Genomic DNA, 10493 nt, shown 5'->3' on the forward strand with positions numbered 1-10493 from the left:
CACTTACCTTCAAATGTTCTGCAATTTGGGTTACGGCATCCATCTCCCGAGTTGTAGGATATTGTGTTGGGTCCTAGCCTTGGAATTTCATTTGGGTGATTTACCAAGGACTCAATCAATCAACTAACTTGAATTCGTTTTTCTCCCGATGTCAAAGTTCGACAACTATGGTCTTCTCAAATCCCGTGGAACAAGTATTCCACATGAAGATGATATTCCACGATTCGATCGAGGAACAAGAAATCATGCTTCACTTCCTCCTCCTCCTCCAATTATTCTCCCTAACCCACAAGATTGTAAAATTGAAAAGTTCAATATCACTCAAGCCCTTTTGGCAAGTAAACATAAAGAGGGCAAGTCGGTGTGTGCACACGTCATAGGGATGAAGTCACACATTGATAGGTTAAGAATGATGGGATCCGTTGTCGGTGAAGACATGGCTGTTGATTGGGTTCTTCAGTCACTTCCTAACTCGTATAGTGAGTTCGTAAGAGAGTACTATATGATGAACCACGACGTGACACTTATAGATCTCACCTACATGCTTATTGCTGCTGAATCAACAATGGTTTGGCGCAATAGAAAAGCAAAGTTGATTGGTGAATCTGCCTTCAAGACCTCTATGGATATAGACAATGGCAATGGAAGACATGCAATGATCAAAAAGTTTGATCATAAGAGAAAGGCGATGTCTGAAGTAGTTCCATGTGTTGTTCCAAAGGAGTCAATTTGCTTTTATTGCCAAGAGAAGGGGCATTGGAGACGAAGTTTCCCTACTTACCTAAGAGATCTAAGAGATGGGAGAGTCAAAAGTATGACTACGCTTTAGGTAAGAATCCACTATCTAACTCCATTAAGTTCCTATTCATTGATTCTTAATATGATGTGATAAGATTGCATTTGAATGTTTTGAAGGATCGGTGAAAAGAAAGGAAGCTTGATAAGAGAGCAAGATGAATCTAATCACAAGAGATGGATCTTGATCGCATGGACTTGAAGATTGGATTTTGAGCTTAGATAGTTATGATAGAGTTGTTAGAAATTTTCCTTTTACATAGTTTTCAATAGATTTTGCATTGTAAGGACAAATGTTTTTCCGCTGCTTTTATAAATAAAATAAATTTTGTTTGACTTATTTATTTGTTTACTTCCTTGCAATGAAATCGTTATGTGAAAATTGATGTTTGAATATTTCTACAACGAATAGATATGATTCTTAGTTATGTTATTCATGGAAATGTCAAGAATTTACCAAATAGGGAGAGTTTCTCATCGCCCAAGTTTCAATTGGACAGAAACTTGGAATCATGCAATGTGGATGCACGATGAATGAGAAATTTCGTATTTGGAAATTAGACTAATTCATTGACAAAGTGTCAGGTGAAGGACTAGGAGATCGAGTACACGAAGTTGTGTGTTGATCAAGTTCACCATGAGAGTAACAAAGATATTCGTCATGATTTACTAAAGGCTTAGTAAATATGATTACACTTACAAGATTAAGTGTAATTTTGAGTTGATTAAAGGGTTTAGATCAATAGCAAAACGAATAAGAAGAATCAAGTAGGCAGAAAGATAAGAGTTTCTCCATTCTAAGAAGAAGGGAGAGTAGCTTTTATGCTTTATGATAAGTCTTAATGATTAAGAACCATATCTCAATTGATCCTCTAAGTGAATCTTAGTACAATTGTATGGCTAAGAAGAGAGATCAAGGATTGAAGAGATGGTTAAATCAAGAAGTCTATCATACTTCGTTTCAATAACAAGTCTTAAAGTTAAGATTGAGACAATGAGTGAAAAGTATTAAAGGTTTATAACATTCATCAAATGTGGAAAGTTGTGATGTTTTGAATTAGACAAAGACCAACTTAGACCAATTTATGAAGTGTCTTGATAAAAGCTACACTAACTCTTGAATTTTTGTTTGTCAAGAATGTTTTGATAAGAGAATCGTATATGTCAAGGAGTCAGTGGGAGTCTTAATAGTCTTGAAAAGTTTCAAGAACAAATCAAATAAACCTTATCGATCATCACTAGCACACGAGTTGAGGTTTACAACCTATCGTGAAGACATTATTTAGTTTCTGTGCCAATCCAATCGAGTTAATTATGCATGTGAGTCCTATGAGTTCTCATTTGAATGCATAAAAGGCAAGGACCTTGATCAATGGAAAGTACATTGATAGGAAAAGGTGAGCTGCTTAACTACTTGGAAAACGTGGTGGGCAGCTGTGCTACCATAAGGCAAGAAATCAAGATTAAGAAAGTTCGATCCATATGAGTTTGAATTTGTCGTAAACTTTGGATAGGAACACATACACTGTTTAAATCTAAGTGTCATAAGATTTCCTCCTTCATGAAAATGATTATGAGAAAATGCTTTCACTAAGAAAGATTTTAAAAGATAGTGATTGTAAAATTGCATTCTCGAATTCGATCATGGTTACGGCATCCCTTTCCATAATTTGAATTGTGAGGTTTGGCAATTAGTCTTAATTGTTAAGACACACATATGAACTATCTAAGGCAAAGGTGTATAAGTTCAAGAAACCTTGATAAAAGATTATCAAAGCACTAAGTATTAGAAACATGAACTTAAGAAATTCAATAAGTATTGTTTTTCTGAAAGTTAAGATGTTTATGAATACATGTCGAAGCTAGTGGGAGCATAAGTGTTATGTTTTATAATAATCATCATGATAGTGGGAGCATAAATGTTATGATTGTATGATTATTAAGGCACGTATTGCATAGTTGGCAATATTAATTATAGAAAACAAGAGTCATACTTTGCAAAGTTGTAAGAGTTGAAAGGTTGTTTTGCTATAATTAAGGGAGAGAATATTATGCTTCATTTCAAATCTAAAGGATTAGGTTGTGAAATGTTGATAAATTTAGTCAAAGGTACATAGTGTGTTCTTAAAGTTTCGATTATGATTACGGCATTCCTCTTCACAATTCGAATTTTGAGAACATAGAAAATAAAACATTGTGCGTCGTGTCCCATACACTTCGGGTATAGGATCAATTGCAAATGCTTTAATGTTTGACCATTCTAAAATTTTCCAAATGTCCAGCGCATTTAGAGGGAAAAGGGACTAGAATCGGTTTTGACTAAAACAATTAAACAACTATCAAAGGACAATCCAAAGTTCGACGAGGATTGGTTGCTTGTGAGTAGTTGGATGTATAGTATTGGAAATTATGGAAATGTTTCCATATTTAATGGACAATATCGACATCATTACGAATAGATAAGATTCTATTAAGAAATTAGTTGTCATACGGAAAATATGGAAGCGTGTCCATATTGGGAAGTAAATATTTAAAATCTATGACTAGATTAGAAACTTTTATGCAAAAGGATGTTCAAAGGAATGTACTTTGAGTGAGAGACATCATATCTAAGGAATTGTCTTGTAACAATCTCCGATAGAGGAATTTGTAATATCATTGGCAATAGTCTTTGAGACTTTGGTGCAGTGACATTACAAAAGGATCGTTGCATAAAGTGTTAGAATCTAGTATATTCTATAAGTAACAAGAATTTGATATTCTTACACTTAAGAAAATGGATTTGGATTTGTGAAATGAGAATGATTGGAAATGTGTTCAATTTGTCTATTTCACAAAAGTAAGAACCATAGGTAAACATTATGTGCATGCTAGGAGCATGGGACAAGTGTAATGATTCAAGTAAAAAGTTGATTACCCGAAACGACAAATAATGAGTAATCGATATGGTGATAAATAAAACGTGTTTTGTTTATACTCAAAGGTTTGAGGCCATATGGGATTAGTATTATTCTTGTGTTTCACTTTGCATGTTTTGACTTCTAGAATAACTGAGTTTATTAAGAATAATCGAATTATTCAAACGGGCCACAGTCGTTCATATGTTGGAAGTAGATATGAATGAAGATTTTCGTGAATTGGTGTGTGGATTGTCTAGAAGAGTATTAGACATAAGCAAATGTTTGTTGCAACGTTCATGAGTGCTTATGAATATGATTTGAGCATTGGATTAAACCCACGCTCACTTGGATCACTCCATGAATTGTATTACGAGTGATTAGTGAGACGATAATATCTTATATTCTTGAAACCGAGATGTGTGAGTTGTATCTTGCGAATCGGTTGCACATTGATAATATGTAAACGCACCAGTAACTTGGTGTTATAAAACATATTGTTGTGTGTAATTCGGTGAGTGAGTGCAAGCGAGCATTGTATCAAAGTTTATCCATTCCTTTTATCCAAGGTAGGATAAAAGCGATATCTTTGGGCCCCTCGATGGTTTAGTGATGACATACGTAAATGCTCGGCCGGGCTAGGGCTAATTTGATTTGTTCAACTAGTCTGTCGTCATAAATCGGAAATCGAGATATAGTACAAAGAGAATGATTTGAAATCATATCTCATACGATATCTAGAATGGAGGAATATATGATCCTTTATCTAAGGACACACGTATCTGATATGATCAGAGTTGATAGTGGCTTTGGAAAGCTACGATTGCAGACCAGGATCTGAAGTCATACGCATAATAGTTGTTAGACTTATCCAAGTGGGAGACTGTTGGATTAGTGTCTAAGTCCATAACTATTTTGGTATGTACTTGACCCGATGGTGCATGGTCCTTTTGGGTTGCCTTCACCAAAGCAACTTGATTGGATGAATTATGGAGAGTAAGGATTAAATATGATTTATCAATATATTATGGGAATAATATATTAAAGGAGAAATCATATTGTTTAATTAATATTAGTCAATAATTAATTGGTAATTAGTTTTGTGACTAAAAGAGATTAATTAAACCTAAGGGACTGGAATTGTAATTATAAGATAATTGCAATTTGGGCCATGGATTGTCTTGTATTAAGGGATGGACGAATTCTAATGGGAAACCCATAAGGAAATCGTCCATGGGCTTGATAAAAGGAGTCTATGGGTTGCTTAGGGCTTAAGCATCCAAATTAGGGTTTCCTTGTTAGATAACCCTAATAGCCCAACTATATAATGACCCCTTAAGGCTCAAAAACGTGGCTAATCTTCTTGTAAGGGTTTACACACGTTTTTGGTAGCCTCCAACCTCTCTCCTCTTCATCCTCTTGCTAATGGTGTTTGTGAACCATTAGAGGAGTGACACTTGTGACTCTAAGCATTCCAAAGTCAATACAAGGAGATTTGGGATTGTTATTGCTACATAACAATCAAGGTAACACTATAAACTTATTCTCATGTTAATATGATTGTATGTATGCTAGAATTAGGGTTTATAGTCTTGGATTCAAAGCATGTACAATGGAGAAACCTAGATCCAAGCATTAGGGTTTGTATGAGCACATAGGATGTCTTATGACCAAAACCCATCAGTATTTACATGAGTTCGGGTGATTACATGCACCATACTCTTTTTCTCTTTTTCAAAGTTCTTTTTTCTTTTTCTAAAAGTCTTTTTTTTTCTAAAAATCCTTTTACAAAATGATTTTTTTTTTGAAAATTTCTATACTAATTCCTTAGTTCGAGTTCAGACACACCCGAAAGTGTGCCCGAATCCCTCAAACCAAGGCTCTGATACCAACTTGAAACATCCCAAAAATACAGTCCAAAAATTCATTTTTAAATCATTTTAGAAAAGAGTCAGAATTCATTAAAGAACATAATAAAATCATAAGTCATGTATGTAACAGCCCGGAATTTCAAATATTGCTATAATCATGATTTTGGGGATGTTTTAAGAGGGGACTCGACGAGTTGGAGCCTAGACTCGCCGAGTAGGATCGCAGACCGGGTCGCAGGTTCGCGATTGGACTCGACGAGTCCAGATATGGACTCGGCGAGTCGACGCTGTTCAGCAGAAACCCTAACCGTTCGGTTTTGGATTGTATATAACGCCCCTTAGGCCGTCATTGTCCGTCTTTTGGTCGATTGAGAAGAACCCTAATCGTTGTGCACGTCTAGAGCAAGGGAGAAAGCTATTGGAACTTGGAAGAACTTGTTAGGCAAGAAGAAGAAGAATTTGGCCAAAGGAATATCAAGGATGATCGAGTCCTGCGGTTTGGGGGACACACAGAGTGCGTTTTCAGGTAACACTCGGACCATTTCTGTTATTTTGATGTGTCTACGAATCTAGGGTTTATGAAACCCACTTAGTGATTAGATGGGTTATTATGTTATTACCCAGACGTTTATACCCCAGTAATAAGATGTTTAGAAGTCCAGAAAGTCCCATGATTGTATATCTCGGGACCATACGTAATTCAGGAAGCAGTTGCTCGTCTGCATGACATGGACTCGCCGAGTTGTTCTTCAGACTCGGCGAGTAGCTTGAAGATTAACTGGGACTCGTCGAGTCGTTCTTCAGACTCGGCGAGTTCAGTCGGGGTGGCCCCACGATTCTTCCAGGAGGAACTCGTCGAGTAAAAAGGGGATACTCGACGTGTAGAAAGGGAATCTTAAGGAATCGGTGAGTCAAGGGCGAGTGGACTCAGAGTCGTTGAACTCGGCGAGTCTTGGGGTGACTCGGCGAGTTGGGTCGCGGGTTAAGCGAAGTTCTGAGTATGGGGACTCGGCGAGTCATAGGGTTGACTCGGCGAGTAGGGTCAGTCAGGGGTTGACTTTGACCTTGTCTTTGACCAAGGATTTGACCAGTGGTTCCAGGGGTATTTTGGTAATTGTTGTTTATTGTTCGAGTTCAATGCATTGGTGGCTGTCCAGGGGTGGAGATCGTATCAGTGATCGGAGCAGCTTGAGTTATCTGTTCAGTCGGCAGTTTCGAGGTGAGTTATCCTCACTATATCGCTAGGGTTTATGGCACCAAGGCCGACCCTTTTACCGGATGGAAATCCGGATGGTTGTCATTACATGTTATGGGCCGGAAGGCATTGCTATGTGGACCGGCAGGTCATGGTCTGGAAAGGCGTATGTATGCATTTAGTATGTTGACTGATTCATAGGGTAATGTTATGCTAGTGACCGGCTAGACCGGTATCTTGTTAGAGTAATGCTATGATATGTGATCTGTTGATCGATTGTTGTTTATGAACTGCGATATGATTATTTGTTATATGTGCTATGTATGTTATGGGCCGGAAGGCGATTATATTATGGGCCGGAAGGCAATATGTTATGGGCCGGAAGGCGATAGGTTGTGTGATGGACCGGAAGGTCGGCGTGGGTAAGGCCGGAAGGTTTACCCAGCAGGGACGGAAGTCCCCTGAGACACATGGACCGGAAGGTCAGGGCCTGGAAAGGCGTATATGCGGTTGGTATTCTGGGGGTATCTCACTAAGCTTTCGAGCTTACAGTTGTGGTTTTATGTTTCAGGTTCTCAAGAGTCTGTGGCAAGGCAAAGGCATGATCATACTGTTCCCCGCGTTGGTGTTTTATGATATGAACCTGGGAAATTACTCTGTTTAATAATGTATTGAAAACCTCTTTGTAACAATGTTAATAAAATGGGTGATTTTGAAAAGTTTTAATTGTTTTGAAATTTTGGATGTTACAATTTGGTATCAGAGCCTTGGTTTGAGTGAATTGGGGAAACATTCGTGTGACTCCAGTCTCAAATCGAGGAGGATTTTAAAAAGAGAAATTAAAATGAGAAATTAAAATGGTTTTCAAATTAAGTAAAAGGAGGACGCGGAGGTACGATCAGCCGGAGCCAGTAAGTAACCCCAAGATACCATACATGATATTTGTTTATTTGAGCTTGATAGCACAGCATGCTAGAGTTAGGCTAGGGATCTTCAGGAATTCATGATAATGTTGCCTGATTTGTGATGCATGTAGCCTAGGGTCCCTTATGGGATATTCTCAGTGTTCCTCTAGTGGTGAGGGTTGATAGTTGTTATGCATGTTCTCTAGGGTATTGTGGTAGTACTTCATACAAATATGGGTAGGTGTGGAAGGTAGTATGGGCCCGTACTACTGAAAGCACAGGACCCATACGCGTATCAGGGAAACCATGGTCTCTAGGGTAGGGTTGCGAGAGTTGGATCCCAGGATTTTGGGAAGCGTCGGAGATTGGTATGGTGTTTTCGGTATAGAGATTTCGAGGCATGATGATAGTGGATCCGGATCAGGATTGGGAGCTGGAGAGCAAGTTCCGGGTGGATTGGTGCCGTCGAAGGTTATCGATCGGATGAGCACGAGCGAGCGGGATGCGAGGATTCGCGAGATCCTGCGTGAGGAGGTCGCTGCATTGTTACAGGCTGAGTCGCCAGAATTGTTTGGGTCGGTCAGGACCGCCATGGTTGAGTAGTTTGATGAGCGATATGCGGCTCTCGCAGAGACAGCTGCCGCGGCGGCTACAGCGGCTGTAGCAGCGGCAAAGGGAAGACCTAGTCGGGGTTTCAGTATCGGGACTTCTATTATACGAAGCCTCCCACATTCGACGGAGTTCAGGACCCGATTGTTGCTATGAGACGGTTATCAGATTTGGAGGGGTGTTTCTCCACGAGTTTATGCCCTGCTGATCAGAGGGTGAAGTGTGCTCCGAACCTATTGAGGCTCGGGGCGAAGGATTGGTGGAGACTGACCACGGGGTCATATTTCGACGCACTGAGGGCTGCGGTTTCAGAGGATCAGTTCAGAGAGATGTTCAGTACTCGCTATGTACCGCGAGGTGAAAAGGAGAGATTGGCTCGGGAGTTCCTTGAGCTGAAGCAGGATTTGGAGTCGGTGACTGAGATCACCAGGATGTTTAATGGGAGGGCGATGTTTTGCCCTGAGTTCGCTTCGGAGCAGGCTCAGATGCCCCGATATCTGAGTATGCTCAAGGGGGTATCAAACAGTTCGTGTCTGCGTGGAGGTGTGAGACCCTATTGGAGTTGCAGGAGGCCGCCATGTGGCGTGAGTTAGAGGTTGAGTTGCAGTTGCGTGAGCTGAAGCAGGCCCCGATGCAGTCGCAGTCGGCGCCGAAAACGGTTCAGGACCGTAGACGTCGAAATGGGGGATTGGAGCGGCCACACTTGTGGGAAGTGTGGGAGGAGTCACACCGGAGTTGCTGGTCCGGTGGTGCATGCCGCAAGTGCGGAAAAGAGGGGCACTATGCGCGGGATTGTCGGCAGTCAGTGCCGATTCGGGATTTGAGGATTTGTCATCATTGTCGGCAGGTTGGACATTTGAGGGTCAACTGTCCACAGCTTTCTGCAGGATCGGTGCAGGCTCTAGCACCGGCCACCTTGAGGAGTTCAGGAGGAGGACAGGATGGAGCAGAGCCCAAGGGCTCAGGGTTGTGCTTATCGGCTTGCGGCAGAGGGAGACGGAGCAGTGCCGGAGGCAGCTGCGGGTATGATGCGGTCTTGATGTCTTGATTAGCTTGCGTTGATTGTGGCGTATTGTTTGTGCTGGTAGTGTGGATTTCGATGCGGTATTCGTTGTTTCGCGGGATTGGCATGGTTATGGATTGGTGCTTCAGGTTTCGCTTTGGCAGTCGTTGTTCCCTGATGGTTTGGTATGGTTATAGTCTGGTGTTTTAGTACCGGTAGCTTTGTGCGGTTTTCGATGTGGTATTCATCCTTTGGCAGATTGTGGGTTTGGTTACGGGTTATTGTTGAGAATTCAGTTGGTTATCGTTCGTGGGGGTTGTTAGTGGAGATGCGGCACTGGGTTGAATGTCAGGTAGCATCTGCAATCGTGGAGTGGATGATTGAAAGACAGGGTTCTTTTGGGTGGATTGATCAGGGAGGAGATGTGTTTTGCTGAGGGTTGCTTATGCTTGTGGGAAGCAGTCAGCGGGTAAATGTTCTCTTTGCGCAGGATTGTTCTGAGAGGTCGTTAATGACGATCGGTGGCAGTTAGTCAGTGCTTTAGTGGGGGAGAATTGGAGAATTCTCCGGGAAATCGATGAGTATGGGAGGGTGCTTAGCTGTTGGGATTCAGCAGTGGTTGTCAGCGCAGAGTATAGGCCGACGAGAGCGAGTGTCGGGTATGCGGGGCGGGATACAGACCTAGGGCATTCGATTGTGGAGGCCTGAGAGAAGGCCGGGATCAAGCTTGAGTAAGTAACCGGGGTTATGTGATCAGAGTATTGGTATGTTTGAGGTACGTGATGGGTTGTACTGCATTAATCCCACGAGATTATGTTGTGCATGTTTCTAGAGCTGGAACCAGAAGGTTCCAGAGTTAGAGCCTGAGGGTTCGCAGAGTTGGGTGTACGGACCCACAGAGATATAGCCTCGAGTGGCTAGTATGTGTTATGAGAGTCGGTCCAGTCATGCTGGAGACTCTGTTGGTATTGCTGGATCAGTTTGAGATTGCAGATTGTGTATGTTGCAGTGTGATTGCATTGGAAGGTCTGGCCCCGGGTTAGTGATCTTGTTTAGCTGAGGCAGTGATTTTGATGAGTGGAGAGAGTGCATGGGATTGAGAGCCCCTGCAATGGGAACCAGAGTATGTGAATAGCGGTTACGCAAAAAGGGTGGTGTCGCCTGGGGCGAGCACTGTGGCACCGGTTGGAGTGGCATTATGGCCAAGAGGGTTCCTTG

Source organism: Lactuca sativa, chromosome 3, assembly GCF_002870075.4.
Source record: "Lactuca sativa cultivar Salinas chromosome 3, Lsat_Salinas_v11, whole genome shotgun sequence".
Lineage (NCBI taxonomy): Eukaryota > Viridiplantae > Streptophyta > Magnoliopsida > Asterales > Asteraceae > Lactuca > Lactuca sativa.